Here is an 18,160-nt window from a genome sequence, read left to right as displayed (position 1 = left end):
TTCTACCTCTGGCTTCAGAGGATACTGAGGGATTTTTGGAGCTATCCTACCATCTTTTACTTGCACTACTACTGGAGCTACATTCGCCATCAATCCAGTGTCTTGTCCATCTTTGGTCCAAAGGGAACCCGGTATTTGTGAGATAATTTCCTCTACCTTTGATGGACACTTGTCTATAACAGCAGAGTGCGACATTAGCCTTTGAGGGGTCTCTAATATATCTTGCACTTCTTGAACGTGATTCTCGGGTATATCCAAGAAGACACCCTCAGGAGTACAATATATGACACACCGCATTTTACACAATAAACTCTGCCGAGCAGATTAGTCGGAGCTGATGCAGCCAGCAGAAAAGAGTGTTTGGTCTGCAGGGGCCCTATCGTAATTTCTGCCGGTCTACTCAAAGGGTAGTGTTGCATCGTTCCTGTTACTACCATTGCCGAAATTGTTTTACCCGTGGTTTTTATACCTACAGTCGAATTTAGCACTGACTTGGCCGCCCCTGCATCTACAAGAAAAGGTAATGGTACACCAGCTACATCAACCGTGACCTCAGGTTCACTACCAAGGCTAGCAATCAACTTCACTGGCTGCAGACTACAGGTGTGGCCCAACCCCTATTGTGTGGTGAGACCCTCCCGCAGCGCATTGGCAGCTACGATATGTGGGGGAGGTTGCTGAGAATTTCCGGAGGTCTGCCCATCTCTCCTTGGTGGGTACCTCCTTGTTTCCCCTGCATGTGGCTCATAACTTCTCCTATGTGGTCCCTGATCCCAATTATGTGAGTAGTAGTGTTGTTCATATTCTCTGTCTAGGGGTCTATCTTGGCTATGCGCTCTACTACTCTTACAGTCTTTGGCAAAATGCCCTTCCTTCCTACAAATGTAACATGTTCTAGGTCTGTCCCAAACAACAGGGGTCCGGGTTTTCGGCTGATGGGGTTTTGCCGTAAGGGCCTGTATACTTACCATCATCAGTTTTTCCCCCTGTGACGCCCTGTATTTAATGATGTTCCTATCATGCTCGATAGCGGACTCTCTCAATGCAGCCACCAAGATACCTCTCCAGTTTGGTAGAGAGGTCTGTACTCTTGTTCTTAATGCCTCTTTTAACCCGTCCATTAATACTGAAACAGCTACCTCCCTATGATGTACATTGTCTCTAATGTCTTCGATCCCAGTGTATCTAGCCATTTCCTGCAGTGCTCAATGGAAATATTCGGATGCCGTTTCACCTTCCTTTTGTCTTATGGAAAAGTTTTTATTCCATTTGACAACAGTAGGGAAATATATTCCTAATTGCAGATTGATTTGTCGTACATTCTCCTGAGTGTACTCATCAGTGAGAGGTACTTCTGCGCCTAAGTTGCAATCAGTTATAAATTTTGCGGGGTCAATATTGGAGGGTAAACATACCCGTAGCACTGTTCGCCAATCTTTGTTTGTGGGTTCGGTGGCGTTACCTAACTCTTTAATGAACCTCTGGCATGCGACTAGATCTTTTCTGGGATCGAGAAATTCTGACATAATTGACCTTAATTCTGTCCGGGACCAGGGACAATGCATGGCAATGTTCCTGACGGGAGTTACTCCCTGAGTGTCAGTCTTCCCATTGGGGACTGCGATCACCCTGACAGGATCTAATTCAATTACATCATTTTGATTTGACTCTACAATGTGAGGTGCTATTGTCTCTGCATAATGTATGGTACCGTACTTACCTGTGGACTAGAGATGAGCGGGTTCGGTTTCTCTGAAACCGAACCCGCACGAACTTCATGTTTTTTTCACGGGTCCGAGCAGACTCGGATCCTCCCGCCTTGCTCGGTTAACCCGAGCGCGCCCGAACGTCATCATGACGCTGTCGGATTCTCGCGAGACTCGGATTCTATATAAGGAGCCGCGCGTCGCCGCCATTTTCACACGTGCATTGAGATTGATAGGGAGAGGACGTGGCTGGCGTCCTCTCCATTAGAAATTAGATTAGAAGAGAGAGAGAGATTGTGCAGAGTCAGACAGAGTTTACCACAGTGACCAGTGCAGTTGTTGTTAGTTAACTTTTATTTATTTTAATATAATATATCCGTTCTCTGCTATATCCGTTCTCTGCCTGAAAAAAAACGATACACAGCAGCAGCCAGTCACACAGTGTGACTCAGTCTGTGTGCACTCAGCTCAGCCCAGTGTGCTGCACATCAATGTATAAAAGGCAAAGCTTATAATAATTGTGGGGGAGACTGGGGAGCACTGCAGGTTGTTATAGCAGGAGCCCCCAGGAGTACATAATATTATATTAATTTAAAATTAAACAGTGCACACTTTTGCTGCAGGAGTGCCACTGCCAGTGTGACTAGTGGTGACCAGTGCCTGACCACCAGTATAGTAGTATATTGTTGTATGTATTGTATACTATCTCTTTATCAACCAGTCTATATTAGCAGCAGACACAGTACAGTGCGGTAGTTCACGGCTGTGGCTACCTCTGTGTCGGCAGTCGGAACTCGGCAGGCAGTCCGTCCATCCATAATTGTATTACAATATATACCACCTAACCGTGGTATTTTTTTTTCTTTCTTTATACCGTCGTCATAGTGTCATACTTGTTACGAGTATACTACTATCTCTTTATCAACCAGTGTACAGTGCGGTAGTTCACGGCTGTGGCTACCTCTGTGTCGGCAGTCGGCAGGCAGTCCGTCCATCCATAATTGTATTATTATTATAATATATACCACCTAACCGTGGTTTTTTTTTCATTCTTTATACCGTCATAGTGTCATACTAGTTGTTACGAGTATACTACTATCTCTTTATCAACCAGTGTACAGTGCGGTAGTTCACGGCTGTGGCTACCTCTGTGTCGGCAGTCGGCAGGCAGTCCGTCCATCCATAATTGTATTATTATTATAATATATACCACCTAACTGTGGTATTTTTTTTTCTTTCTTTATACCGTCGTCATAGTGTCATACTAGTTGTTACGAGTATACTACTATCTCTTTATCAACCAGTGTACAGTGCGGTAGTTCACGGCTGTGGCTACCTCTGTGTCGGCAGTCGGCAGGCAGTCCGTCCATCCATAATTGTATTATTATTATAATATATACCACCTAACCGTGGTTTTTTTTTCATTCTTTATACCGTCGTCATAGTGTCATACTAGTTGTTACGAGTATACTACTATCTCTTTATCAACCAGTGTACAGTGCGGTAGTTCACGGCTGTGGCTACCTCTGTGTCGGCAGTCGGCAGGCAGTCCGTCCATCCATAATTGTATTATTATTATAATATATACCACCTAACCGTGGTTTTTTTTTCATTCTTTATACCGTCGTCATAGTGTCATACTAGTTGTTACGAGTATACTACTATCTCTTTATCAACCAGTGTACAGTGCGGTAGTTCACGGCTGTGGCTACCTCTGTGTCGGCAGTCGGCAGGCAGTCCGTCCATCCATAATTGTATTATTATTATAATATATACCACCTAACCGTGGTTTTTTTTTCATTCTTTATACCGTCGTCATAGTGTCATACTAGTTGTTACGAGTATACTACTATCTCTTTATCAACCAGTGTACAGTGCGGTAGTTCACGGCTGTGGCTACCTCTGTGTCGGCAGTCGGCAGGCAGTCCGTCCATCCATAATTGTATTATTATTATAATATATACCACCTAACCGTGGTTTTTTTTTCATTCTTTATACCGTCGTCATAGTGTCATACTAGTTGTTACGAGTATACTACTATCTCTTTATCAACCAGTGTACAGTGCGGTAGTTCACGGCTGTGGCTACCTCTGTGTCGGCAGTCGGCAGGCAGTCCGTCCATCCATAATTGTATTATTATTATAATATATACCACCTAACCGTGGTTTTTTTTTCATTCTTTATACCGTCGTCATAGTGTCATACTAGTTGTTACGAGTATACTACTATCTCTTTATCAACCAGTGTACAGTGCGGTAGTTCACGGCTGTGGCTACCTCTGTGTCGGCAGTCGGCAGGCAGTCCGTCCATCCATAATTGTATTATTATTATAATATATACCACCTAACCGTGTTTTTTTTTTCATTCTTTATACCGTCGTCATAGTGTCATACTAGTTGTTACGAGTATACTACTATCTCTTTATCAACCAGTGTACAGTGCGGTAGTTCACGGCTGTGGCTACCTCTGTGTCGGAACTCGGCAGGCAGTCCGTCCATCCATAATTGTATTATATACCACCTAACCGTGGTTTTTTTATACCACCTAACCGTGGCAGTCTGTCCATAATTGTATACTAGTATCCAATCCATCCATCTCCATTGTTTACCTGAGGTGCCTTTTAGTTCTGCCTATAAAATATGGAGAACAAAAAAGTTGAGGTTCCAAAATTAGGGAAAGATCAAGATCCACTTCCACCTCGTGCTGAAGCTGCTGCCACTAGTCATGGCCGAGACGATGAAATGCCAGCAACGTCGTCTGCCAAGGCCGATGCCCAATGTCATAGTACAGAGCATGTCAAATCCAAAACACCAAATATCAGAAAAAAAAGGACTCCAAAACCTAAAATAAAATTGTCGGAGGAGAAGCGTAAACTTGCCAATATGCCATTTACCACACGGAGTGGCAAGGAACGGCTGAGGCCCTGGCCTATGTTCATGGCTAGTGGTTCAGCTTCACATGAGGATGGAAGCACTCAGCCTCTCGCTAGAAAAATGAAAAGACTCAAGCTGGCAAAAGCAGCACAGCAAAGAACTGTGCATTCTTCGAAATCCCAAATCCGAATTCCGAGCCCACCCGCTGGCGGTGATGCAGGGCAGTCTGGAGCGACTGCTGATGCTGACATCTGGTCCGGACTGAAGGACCTGACAACCATTACGGACATGTCGTCTACTGTCACTGCATATGATTCTCTCACCATTGATAGAATGGTGGAGGATTATATGAGTGACCGCATCCAAGTAGGCACGTCACACAGTCCGTACTTATACTGGCAGGAAAAAGAGGCAATTTGGAGGCCCTTGCACAAACTGGCTTTATTCTACCTAAGTTGCCCTCCCACAAGTGTGTACTCCGAAAGAGTGTTTAGTGCCGCCGCTCACCTTGTCAGCAATCGGCGTACGAGGTTACATCCAGAAAATGTGGAGAAGATGATGTTCATTAAAATGAATTATAATCAATTCCTCCGCGGAGACATTGACCAGCAGCAATTGCCTCCACAAAGTACACAGGGAGCTGACATGGTGGATTCCAGTGGGGACGAATTGATAATCTGTGAGGAAGGGGATGTACACGGTGATATATCGGAGGATGATGATGAGGTGGACATCTTGCCTCTGTAGAGCCAGTTTGTGCAAGGAGAGATTAATTGCTTCTTTTTTGGTGGGGGTCCAAACCAACCCGTCATTTCAGTCACAGTCGTGTGGCAGACCCTGTCACTGAAATGATGGGTTGGTTAAAGTGTGCATGTCCTGTTTTGTTTATACAACATAAGGGTGGGTGGGAAGGGCCCAAGGACAATTCCATCTTGCACCTCTTTTTTCTTTTATTTTTCTTTGCGTCATGTGCTGTTTGGGGAGGGTTTTTTGGAAGGGACATCCTGCGTGACACTGCAGTGCCACTCCTAGATGGGCCCGGTGTTTGTGTCGGCCACTAGGGTCGCTTATCTTTCTCACACAGTCAGCTACCTCATTGCGCCTCTTTTTTTCTTTGCGTCATGTGCTGTTTGGGGAGGGTTTTTTGGAAGGGACATCCTGCGTGACACTGCAGTGCCACTCCTAGATGGGCCAGGTGTTTGTGTCGGCCACTAGGGTCGCTAATCTTACTCACACAGCTACCTCATTGCGCCTCTTTTTTTCTTTGCGTCATGTGCTGTTTGGGGAGGGTTTTTTGGAAGGGACATCCTGCGTGACACTGCAGTGCCACTCCTAGATGGGCCCGGTGTTTGTGTCGGCCACTAGGGTCGCTAATCTTACTCACACAGCTACCTCATTGCGCCTCTTTTTTTCTTTGCGTCATGTGCTGTTTGGGGAGGGTTTTTTGGAAGGGACATCCTGCGTGACACTGCAGTGCCACTCCTAGATGGGCCCGGTGTTTGTGTCGGCCACTAGGGTCGCTGAGCTTAGTCATCCAGCGACCTCGGTGCAAATTTTAGGACTAAAAATAATATTGTGAGGTGTAAGGTGTTCAGAATAGACTGAAAATGAGTGTTAATTATGGTTATTGAGGTTAATAATACTATGGGATCAAAATGACCCCCAAATTCAATGTTTTAAGATGTTTTTTAGGGTTTTTTGAAAAAACCACCCGAATCCAAAACACACCCGAATCCGACAAAAAAAATTCGGTGAGGTTTTGCCAAAACGCGGTCGAACCCAAAACACGGCCGCGGAACCGAACCCAAAACCAAAACACAAAACCCGAAAAATTTCAGGCGCTCATCTCTGCTGTGGACACGACCTCACTTATCCCTCCACTAGGGGGCCTGACTACTGCTCTTGTTGGTTGGGCCGTGCCCACCTGAGTGTCTTGTATGGTGGCTGCTAGAGAGAGTGCTGATATCGTGCTGGGCTCATCTTCTTGCTCACAGTCCTGGGGAAAATTTAAAATGGCATGCAACTGGCAAGGGTTAGCATTAGTACATTTATCAATTTCTCTCCTATCCTGTACCAATGTACCATTGTCTGTAGCCACTTTCTCCCCCACAATATATGGTGGTGGTGGTGCGGTCGCCATTGTTTTCCCGCTAGGTTTGGAACCTGCTGCGCGAGCTAATACCCTTTGCATATCCCCCTCCAGTTGCCATAAATTTAAACAGTCTGTACGTTTAATCCTTTGTTTCTTGGATTTTATCAGACATATCCTTAACCTTAAGTTCTGTAATACCTCTGGATCAAAGCTGCCCACCCTAGGGAATGGTACCCTATCATTGTTAGTCATACATACCCACTCATTGCATAAAATTTCTGTGTGTGAACCATATTTTTAACACATGATAAACCTTGTTGAGCCTTTTGGCCACAATTCTGCCTGAACCCTGTCTAAACGTCTCTTACTTGAGCAACTGGCTCCCATATTTGTGGGTCTTTTTTAATAACTTTAAAAAATTCCCACAAACACCAAAATACTCAATATAAGTAGACGGTGGAAGTATACCCGAGCGCCTTTCACTCGCTCTCACCCACGCTGGCCAGTACAACGATACACTGTTGGTAGCGGATCGCAATGTACCCAACTTAGGGCTCCTATCAGACCTTACACCGAAATTTCTTTCGGTGAAAGTTCAGTTTGGAATATTTTCCTGAGAGAGGCAGCGAAAAATTCCTTTTTCATTATCTTTCAACTGGAATTGTTTGTAGGGTGAAAAACAGAGAAATTAGATAACTATCTTTCATGCTTTCCAGTGAAGCCCACCAGGGAGATTTCCCGACGTTATCAAAGAAAAACCCCTTTGTCTATACAATCATGTCTGCATATGCTCTTCCACAGTGCATATGACACAATAATATCACGTTGTGCTGTGCAGAACAAACGGACATGTGATGCAATAGCACAGCCTATAGATGCTAGTTATTTATATGCCCTACGATTGCTGTAGACCACCTAGCCTAGACCACTTCAGACCACTAAGAGTTGTATGGGATACCACTCAGTCCACTAAGACCATCTAGTTAATAACGCAGGGTTGCGAACCCTATGCCACCGGGCCTCTACTAACCCAGTGTGTCCACCTAGACCACCTAGCTTAGACCACCTAGACAACTTCAGTTCTTGGGTTCAGTATCCACTCACTCCTGCATTTGCTCACTCAAATACACTTTATTTTTCTGTACAGAAAATTAGGATTCATTCAAGTTGGCAGCTTTACCCCCAGAAGCAATTTAAAAAAAATTATTTATACTAAATTTTGTTTTTATATTAAATTTCTTTAGAAACCGGGTAGTTTGGTGCTATTGTAGCGTGGCTACTGTCCCGCCTTTTAACTAAGCAAAACTATCGTGTGGTTTTATTATGCGCGCACAACCCTATGCAAGCTTGCGTAATTACGCAACCATGCGTACCTCTATGCCACGTGTGCGGCCTTGCGCTACGTGCACGTTATTGTACGCTGTCCTCATGTTCCGTACCACGTATACCAATGTGCGTACGCAATAAAACAGATCACACAACTTCTATAAATGTGAGCAATGCTAACTATATTCGCTCACTTAACACAACACAGTTTCTTTCTGTATAAACCTTTACAACTAGGCCAGACTGTGTTTGTGCTTTACACTTACTTCCTTAAACATTAGTTTTAGTTTTAACTATAAAGCAACAAATATCTCCTTTTTCACACAGGTCTAGATGAATCTAGCAATCTGAATGTTATGGCAACAATGTGAGAGAGTATGCAAAGTATGGGTGCCCGTTTGTGTATGCTTTTGGTGCCAAAAATTTTTTTTCACAGATTTTAAATAGCTTTTTTCCTGTTGTACTACGGGTTCTACCAGCACCTCTACAAACCATACAGAGCAGACGCCATCTAATCAGCATACAAGTAGAGTTTTCAGTGTCTCCAATGACCACGAAAGGGTTACGTAGTATACTGTCCTGTCCACCCTTTGCTGATAGATAAAGTCTGCTGTGACCTGTTAGGTAGTAAGTATGTGGAAAACCGGAGGAGCCCCCAATTGATAATGCTGCTTTATCCTTAGGAATGAAAGCTATACCTTAAAACACACCTTAAATACACTTTACCATGGAGCCGCTGTGGCCGCTGTACTTAATACACACTCTACGTACTTTGTACGCTATTAGCGTACAAAGTCCCGTTCTGTGTACAGACTTAGTGTACAAATGCCGCGCTGACGGGACAAAGTACTCACAGCGCGTACACACCCAGAGATACACTTTAAACCTTTTACAGCAATGCAATGCAATGATAATACACTTTAAACCTTAGCAGGGCAATGAAGACACGACACCAATTGTGATTTTACCGCTGGGTTCCGACACCACAGTGGATTATTTCTGAAAGGGGGTTACAATACAAACAATACAATACAATATAACAGATTAAATGGCTACATTCAATGGTACATACGTGAGTGGACAAGCTTGCGCAACCCGGACGGTCCTCGGTCATCTGATAGATAACTTTGTGAGTCTTGTGTCTGACCAGGCCTGCAGCAGCTCTTTTTATACAATTCTTCCAAAAAGCAATACAATAGATACTGTAATCTCTTTGTCCATTGGACACAGGGATGCACATTTACAGTACAGGAGAGGTCATAGGTCGGTTTGAATAGGTAGGCGATGTCTTTCCCAACTGCTCTTGTGGGTGGTCTCCTCTGGATTCCCGCTGCATACATAATGTACAGTAAATACAGTTTATATCTATATTCTGCTCCTGCACATAACTATCCGCAGGAACATGCGATCTTTCTCAAACCAACACTGGAATGTTACCCTTAAAATACCCTTCATCTGGATACCAAACACCACCTTATGACCTTGTTCTGCCCCCTCCTATTCTGTAAAGGTGAATCCCTTTGTTCTGAAACCATTCAAACTGTTGTTACTTTCTGATGTGGTGCAGGGAGGCTATGTGTACATTGTGCACTATTTGGATTAAATATGTAATGTGTTTGGATAGCTTTCCACGCTTTTACAAACTCTACCGTAAATACCCATACCACGCGCTAATGCGCAGGACCGCGGGAGCGACCATACGCAAATTGCGAATATGTGCACGCACAGCAGAGCAAGTACGCGCATGGAGGCCATCTGTGTGTAGTTTGTACATGATGTGTGTACTGCAATATTTTTCAACTTTGACAGGACGCTGTTGGCAGGGTTTGCAGTCAGTGGAGGTACACACTACAGCAATAGTTCAATAGTTCACAGTGGGGCTGAAATGCACTGTAAGAAAGAAAAAAGCACATATTAAGAATTTGTAGGTTACCAACGGAAGGAGGAAAAATGTGACAACACATTATACTGATAAAATTATCAATGTCCTGGTCTCATAAGAGCGGTACAAGCATGTATGAGAATGTGGGGAGCACACTATTCTCTGATGGATATGTCCCTGAGGAGCTTGGTCCTGGTGCTCTTTCCCCACTGCTCCTTGCTCACCTTGAGGGTTAGGCCCGGGGACAGTCTTGATGTTCTCAACTGGAGGGGTAGTAAGTCTGTTCCTGGTGTTCTCATGGCAGAAGTGAGAAGAGGCCACTTAATGATCTTGAGCTTTATTCTTGATGCTGTTCAATGTTTGTTCAACTGTTTTTTTAACTGTTCATTTTCAAAAAGATATGAACGCTTTCAGCATTTGAACGCACAGTTGTCCCTATACTGCATCTAAAGATATACTATGGTAAATTAACACAGGCTATAGGTGAGGCAAATGTTTAGCCAATAAAAGGTGTTCGGTTCCACTCAAAGAATGTAAGTGTAGATAAAACATCTTACTAATTACAAACTAAATATGCTTTAAAAAAACAACTTGAAATCCCAAGAACTCAGCAGAAATCCTTAGAAAAATAAAAACAATAATTACAGAAATGTATAAAAATTAACCTAAATTTATACAATTAATAAGATGATTTGTCTGGTCATAATTCAGTTAATGAATTACTGTAGTTAAACGGGTACTCAGACCAGAAAACCATTCTCTGCATTCTTGATGCCCTCAGTTAAGGAAAGTTGGATATTGTTGAGTTTTGGGTCTACTGCAAAACCCAACTTTGATGACCAGATACATTTACAGTAGATATCTTCCATATTATTGTAAGCTTTACGCCACAAAACCACTATGATCAAAAGAATGGAGACATATAATGTTGAGTTGGCATGACAATATGCCCTGATTATTTCATAATACTTTTAGTTTAAGTTAGAATATTACCACTACTCAAAAGAGTTTTATTTCCTCTGTTACTTGACCCATATGTTTAGAACCTAGATGCTATTATTTTATATATATATATATATATATATATATATATATATATATGAGGCCACAAGGGTTCTATATTGCCCCAAATGGAGGTGAACATTTAGTCACATTACACAAATATTTCAACAGAACAGTTACATAAATTGTCTTACTTGTAGATAAATACATAATTACATCCTGTAAATTACATATTACATAAGGACCACAGAAGGAAGGAGTGCCCTACTCACAAAAGCTCACATACTAGATTGTTGTGACTTTAAAATGTTCTCTTATTTTATGGGATTAGAAGTCAACGGGTTTATTCAGAATGTTGAGCACATTTTTTTTTTGTTCATAAGCACTAATTAAGATACTTTACAAATAAGGTAACTATAGTAACAAATAATAACACAGAACACCACATAAACAAAATACAAGTCTCCAAAGATTTCAATTTAATTGTCAACAAAAACATTTACGACCCAAAAATAGTTTTCAGAGTATGAGGTGGAGTATGTTTTTCACACTAATCCTTCTTAATGGTTTTGAGGAAAGCTGTAATTAGTTCACAGTCATTGCATAAAGCCCTTAGCCTGGTCAATGTGTCTCATAACTGAAACTCATGGTAGGGTCCCCTATTATTGCTGTCACGCTGCCATAAAAACTGTTCTTTTCAGAAACTTCTAAATTCTTTAACTCACAGAACATCACACACTTTTTTATATCTATATATGAAATCCCAATTCCCAACCTAGATCATCAGCAATCACCGGACACCTAACACTAGGTGTAGGAACTGCTAAGGAACAGTCCTCTGGTCTGTACAAATTTTTAGAAAGCAGATTTTTTCACATACACCTATCGGTCAACAATAATACACAGAATACAGCAAGAAATTAGCACTGGTCACTTTACTGCCTGTTCAGATTTAGTATTGGAAATAACTTTATCAAAGTGTATATAACAATATCTCACTAGGTTACCTCAACCAATATTTTTCTTGGCAGCCAAGGAACAGCAACATGGTAGCATACGTGAATTGGGTGAGAGCTAAGCAGCATCTTGGATTTGGAAAATTACTTTTCAAAATTTGTGGTATTTAAGTATTTACTACTGTAGTTGGTGTTTAAGAGAAAACTACTTACCTCCATCCTTGACTAATTGTAACAACAGCTTCAGCAATTTAGTGAGCTGCCCCTGTCTCAGATTACGCAATAGATTTTCTGGATACCCTCTAGAAACCGACCTCAGCCAGCAACTTGAACCATGACCATATTACTAGTATTTTATAATATGATTTACTGGAGCTATGGCCAACACATACAATATAAGGGACAGAACAGAGCTGCTGTGTATGCAGTGTATGCAAAAAGATAGAAACTTCTCTTACCAAAAGTTTGCTGCATGTGTGGATCTGGGCACGCAATCAGTACATCAGACCAGAGAGACCCAAGAGCAGCTGCTTGCAAGAAGAGACAAGAGTATTACCATGAGATGGAAGAATGCGCACTTCCAAAGCTCAGTTCATGTCTCCTACTGGTTATATTATGCATGTGTATTTATTAAAACTTGTTTAGTCTTTTCTGATACAGTAAGTTATTTTTTAGAGTCTCTCCCATACAATCTATACTGTTCTTCTAGACCAGTGTTTCCCAAACTTGCTTTTCAGGGCACCCTAACATCATTAGGGTTGCTGTTAGGGTGTTAATTATGCCCTCTTCATAGGCTGGCAACCTTTCTATTAAATCAACTTTTGGAAACCCCTTTCTAGAAATACTGCATTTGCCCCTGCATATAAAAAAATCTGTAGTCTCCCTAAAGGTGTTTTTTTGGGTGTGATACAGAAAATATACATTATAAAGGTCGACCGTCATTAAGTCAACAGCATTATGTTGACAGTCAAAAAGTCGACAGTGTCAAAAGTTCATCAGGGTCATAAGGTCAACAGTCAAAGGGTCTATAGTCAAAAGGTTAAAAGGGTCAAGAGGTTGACAGTGTCAAATGGTCAACAGTAAAAAGGTCAAAGGGTCAATATTGTCAAAAGGTCAATGTGAAAAAGGTCAACACATAAAAGAAGTTTTTTTAATGTTATTTTGTGCTTTTAAACATATTTCACCCAAATTTATGAAATGCGTCCTGTCGTGGGTTCGCTTTGCTCACCACACTTTGGGCTTGACGGTTCACTCCGCTTCACTCGACACAAGGTTACTAAGGGTAATGGTTTGTGACATGAATAGTAAATGCAGCAAAAGTTGTAAAAACATGAAAAAAAACTTGTGTCACCCTTTTTCATATCAGCCTTTTGACCATGTCAACCTTTTGACTGTCAACCCTAAGGTGTTGACCTATTGACTGTCGCTCTTTAAACTGTCTATCTATCAACCACCTCCCATTTTATTACGAACAAGTAAACATCTCTGAAATACTTATGTTTTACCAGACCAGACACCGAATGAAAATATATGTCTTCCAACAATCCATTGATCTTTTTGGAAACCATGCTGCATAGACTTATCTGAAGAGCCAGCATATGGACAGACGCATCCCTTCCTTAACACATAATTTCCTAGCAATAATTTAGGATAGAACAAATATGAAATAAGGGACAGGGAAATTTTCCAATCCAGAAAGAACTCTGAGCTCGATAATGGGTTTTTTTTGTATACAATGTGTTTCTCTTTCACACATTGTTGCTAAATTTAATTATGAACAAAAAAGGACATTGAATCTGATCCTTGGATGAATGGTTAATTTGCAAAATGTTGTTTTAATTAATATGCCCGAGGTTTACAGGTGATGGCGTAAAATAAATAAATCTATAAAAATACAAAAACAGGTGTTAAGAGGACTACTACAGGTGTTGTTGACACGCCACACACTTGTCTCTAAATGGTTCCCTTTCAAAATCAAGTTCACAATAAAGCGGAATTTTAAAAACATTTTATTTGTTTTGATGTGTGAACTCCGCTCCTTTTATCCCTAATTTAATTTCATGCTTAGAGTGAGATTTTGGTTCCTTGCATTAAATAGAAAGGGCTTGATTTGTAAAACACAATGCTAATTGAAAGCTGTGAAAAGCTAATAAGCATAAAGTAATTATGATAAGTTTGACAATATTAGTATTTAAAAAGTGAGTGTTACCTATCACTCCTAAATAACTTGAATAAAGATGCTTGTAGAGATGAGAATTTTTTTTTTTTTTTTTTCATTTCAAGGTGCTAAATTAGGACGGTGTTTGCTCATTGTGGAGAACTTGGTTATTGAAACGTCCAAGTTTTCTTCATTTTGGAAACCAATTTGATTTTGTGAAGTGGCAAGAGTCAATTTATTGTCCAAATATTATGAAGGAAAATGTCCACAAAACTAATAATGTTATTATAGCTGGAGTTTATTATGATAGGACAAAAATCAAAATTTCCAGTTAGCCTTGTCCGGCATTACAGAGCTCTGGCCAAAAGCTATAAGAACCCTTTTTAATTTAAAGGAGCGGTGATACAGTAGATTAGCAGTGACAGACACAACCTGCCAACATTTCGACCATGGCCAACAGTAAATTTTTTCCTTGTACCCCATTCAGTCTGTGCTGGTGTACTGTACTTCTTGGTGATGAGTACATCTGAGCATCATAACTGCTCATCTCTGGGATCTGAATGTGGACATGAATTAATTATTTTTTAATTCCTCTCTTAGGACAACTTCTACACATGGTATTTGTGGAGAAGATAATGCCAAAAGACCACTGGAGCCTTTTGATGATGATGCCAGATTAGTACATAGCTATACATCCTCCTATCTTATGGAGCTTACCAAGCTGAAGTCTTATGGGCCCTACACACTTGGCGAGAATACTGAAAGATATGAACGATCTTGTTCATTAATGAACGAGATACAGTTCATATCTTTCAGTGTGGAGGCACCAACGATGAACGATGCACGGCCCCGCGCTCGTTCATCGCTGGTGCCCCATTGCTTGTGCATGCAGGCCAATATGGACGATCTCGTCCATATTTGCCTACACTGCTATGGAGCCAGGTGATAGCAGTGTAGGCAAATATGGACGAGATATTGCCTCCCCGTATCCGCCATCGGGCAGCTTGGCGGTGGATCAACAAATGTGTATGGCCCATTAGTTTTTAGTGAAACAACTTTTATTTAAATTAGATCTTAAGTTTAATCCAGTTCTTAGAATATTTGACAAACACATAATTACTGGTCCATACCATTACTGGGAAGAAGGCAGAGGAAGTGGCTATTTGTGCAACTAATATTCATTTTCATTCTAAACTCAGATTCCAATAATATTTCCATACAAATCAAGCCAAAGAACAGTACACAAGCCATAAAGTTACAACGATAATCAGTGAAGAAAAGGAAAAGATCAGCACTCAAGATTCTCCTCTAAAAGTCATTAGTCACTGCATTCGTCTAAATTCAGGGTCTTCCCATTTTTGATAATCCCGCTTTAGAATTTGCAGCCAAAATTTTCCATAACTTTAAGCATGTTCATTTAATTGCATCATTGTGTTAAAAATAAGAATCAAATATAAAGAATAGATATCATTCTGAGCGAGAGGTGACTTTTCCTCTCTTATGCGAACATTCAGCTTCAGCGCAGCAACTTATTAGCTTGTCTAATCACTCTTCGTGATTCTCCAGACTCCGTTACCTTTGCCCCCTAAGAAACTTCTACTTTACTAGAATGATGAAGTTGCGAATGCTGAGAGACATTTAATAAAATGGTACTTTACGTTGCATTTTCTTGTTATTTGTGATTTATGACAAGGAACCTGCGATGTAGGAAATCATTTCAATTCGTGTTTCTCCCGTTTGAAGTTCAAAATGTTTTATTGAAAGTACCTTGGCGTAGTTGGCCTACCACTTTCCCCGTAGGGAGTCTTTTGAACCTGGAAATAAATCTTAAGCAGAATAAGGGGGAGCAGGGGAGGTGGCTCTCTCTTATTCTGGTACAGATGCTCACCTTTATGTAAATGTGTACAGCCTTGTATTCTGTCAAGGCCCCACGAGTGCAGCTTTATAAATGACATTTTCCAAAGTCAAAGAGCATATCTGTGCATAAGAACGGAATTATAATATGCTGCCTAGCAGCGGGGTTTGTGAAGATTTTATATTGTATAGGAGAGAAATCGGTTTACATTATATTTTCAGCAATGTTTTATCTCATATTCTGCATATGAGAGAGAAAGCCGTTGGGAAAATAATGTTTCAGGGGTTTAGATGACAGTAGTGATGAGCACCGGAAATTTTTCGGGTTTTGTGTTTTGGTTTTGGGTTCGGTTCCGCGGCCGTGTTTTGGGTTCGAATGCGTTTTGGCAAAACCTCACCGAATTTTTTTTGGCGGATTCGGGTGTGTTTTGGATTCGGTTTTTTTTTTTTTCAAAAAACCCTAAAAAACAGCTTAAATCATAGAATTTGGGGGTCATTTTGATCCCAAAGTATTATTAACCTCAATAACCATTATTTCCACTCATTTTCAGTCTATTCTGAACACCTCACACCTCACAATATTATTTTTAGTCCTAAAATTTGCACCGAGGTCGCTGGATGACTAAGCTCAGCGACCCAAGTGGCCGACACAAACACCTGGCCCATCTAGGAGTGGCACTGCAGTGTCACGCAGGATGGCCCTTCCAAAAAACACTCCCCAAACAGCACATGACGCAAAGAAAAAAAGAGGCGCAATGAGGTAGCTGTGTGAGTAAGATAAGCGACCCAAGTGGCCGACACAAACACCTGGCCCATCTAGGAGTGGCACTGCAGTGTCACGCAGGATGTCCCTTCCAAAAAACACCCCCCAAACAGCACATGACGCAAAGAAAAATGAAAGAAAAAAGAGGTGCAAGATGGAATTGTCCTTGGGCCCTCCCACCCACCCTTATGTTGTATAAACAGGACATGCACACTTTAACCAACCCATCATTTCAGTGACAGGGTCTGCCACACGACTGTGACTGAAATGACGGGTTGGTTTGGACCCCCACCAAAAAAGAAGCAATTAATCTCTCCTTGCACAAACTGGCTCTACAGAGGCAAGATGTCCACCTCATCATCATCCTCCGATATATCACCGTGTACATCCCCCTCCTCACAGATTATCAATTCGTCCCCACTGGAATCCACCATCTCAGCTCCCTGTGTACTTTGTGGAGGCAATTGCTGCTGGTCAATGTCTCCACGGAGGAATTGATTATAATTCATTTTAATGAACATCATCTTCTCCACATTTTCTGGATGTAACCTCGTACGCCGATTGCTGACAAGGTGAGCGGCGGCACTAAACACTCTTTCGGAGTACACACTTGTGGGAGGGCAACTTAGGTAGAATAAAGCCAGTTTGTGCAAGGGCCTCCAAATTGCCTCTTTTTCCTGCCAGTATAAGTACGGACTGTCTGACATGCCTACTTGGATGTGGTCACTCATATAATCCTCCACCATTCTTTCAATGGGGAGAGAATCATATGCAGTGACAGTAGACGACATGTCCGTAATCGTTGTCAGGTCCTTCAGTCCGGACCAGATGTCAGCATCAGCAGTCGCTCCAGACTGCCCTGCATCACCGCCAGCGGGTGGGCTCGGAATTCTGAGCCTTTTCCTCGCACCCCCAGTTGCGGGAGAATGTGAAGGAGGAGATGTTGACAGGTCGCGTTCCGCTTGACTTGACAATTTTGTCACCAGCAGTTCTTTGAACCCCAGCAGACTTGTGTCTGCCGGAAAGAGAGATCCAAGGTAGGTTTTAAATCTAGGATCGAGCACGGTGGCCAAAATGTAGTGCTCTGATTTCAACAGATTGACCACCCGTGAATCCTTGTTAAGTGAATTAAGGGCTCCATCCACAAGTCCCACATGCCTAGCGGAATCGCTCTGTGTTAGCTCCTCCTTCAATGTCTCCAGCTTCTTCTGCAAAACCCTGATGAGGGGAATGACCTGACTCAGGCTGGCAGTGTCTGAACTGACTTCACGTGTGGCAAGTTCAAAAGGTTGCAGAACCTTGCACAACGTTGAAATCATTCTCCACTGCGCTTGAGACAGGTGCATTCCACCTCCTATATCGTGCTCAGTTGTATAGGCTTGAATGGCCTTTTGCTGCTCCTCCAACCTCTGAAGCATATAGAGGGTTGAATTCCACCTCGTTACCACTTCTTGCTTCAGATGATGGCAGGGCAGGTTCAGGCGTTTTTGGTGGTGCTCCAGTCTTCTGTACGTGGTGCCTGTATGCCGAAAGTGTCCCGCAATTCTT

The sequence above is a fragment of the Pseudophryne corroboree genome, chromosome 8 (genome assembly GCF_028390025.1).
Source record: "Pseudophryne corroboree isolate aPseCor3 chromosome 8, aPseCor3.hap2, whole genome shotgun sequence".
Lineage (NCBI taxonomy): Eukaryota > Metazoa > Chordata > Amphibia > Anura > Myobatrachidae > Pseudophryne > Pseudophryne corroboree.
The sequence above is the reverse complement of the archived record's forward strand: the minus strand, read 5'-3'. Positions refer to the sequence as shown.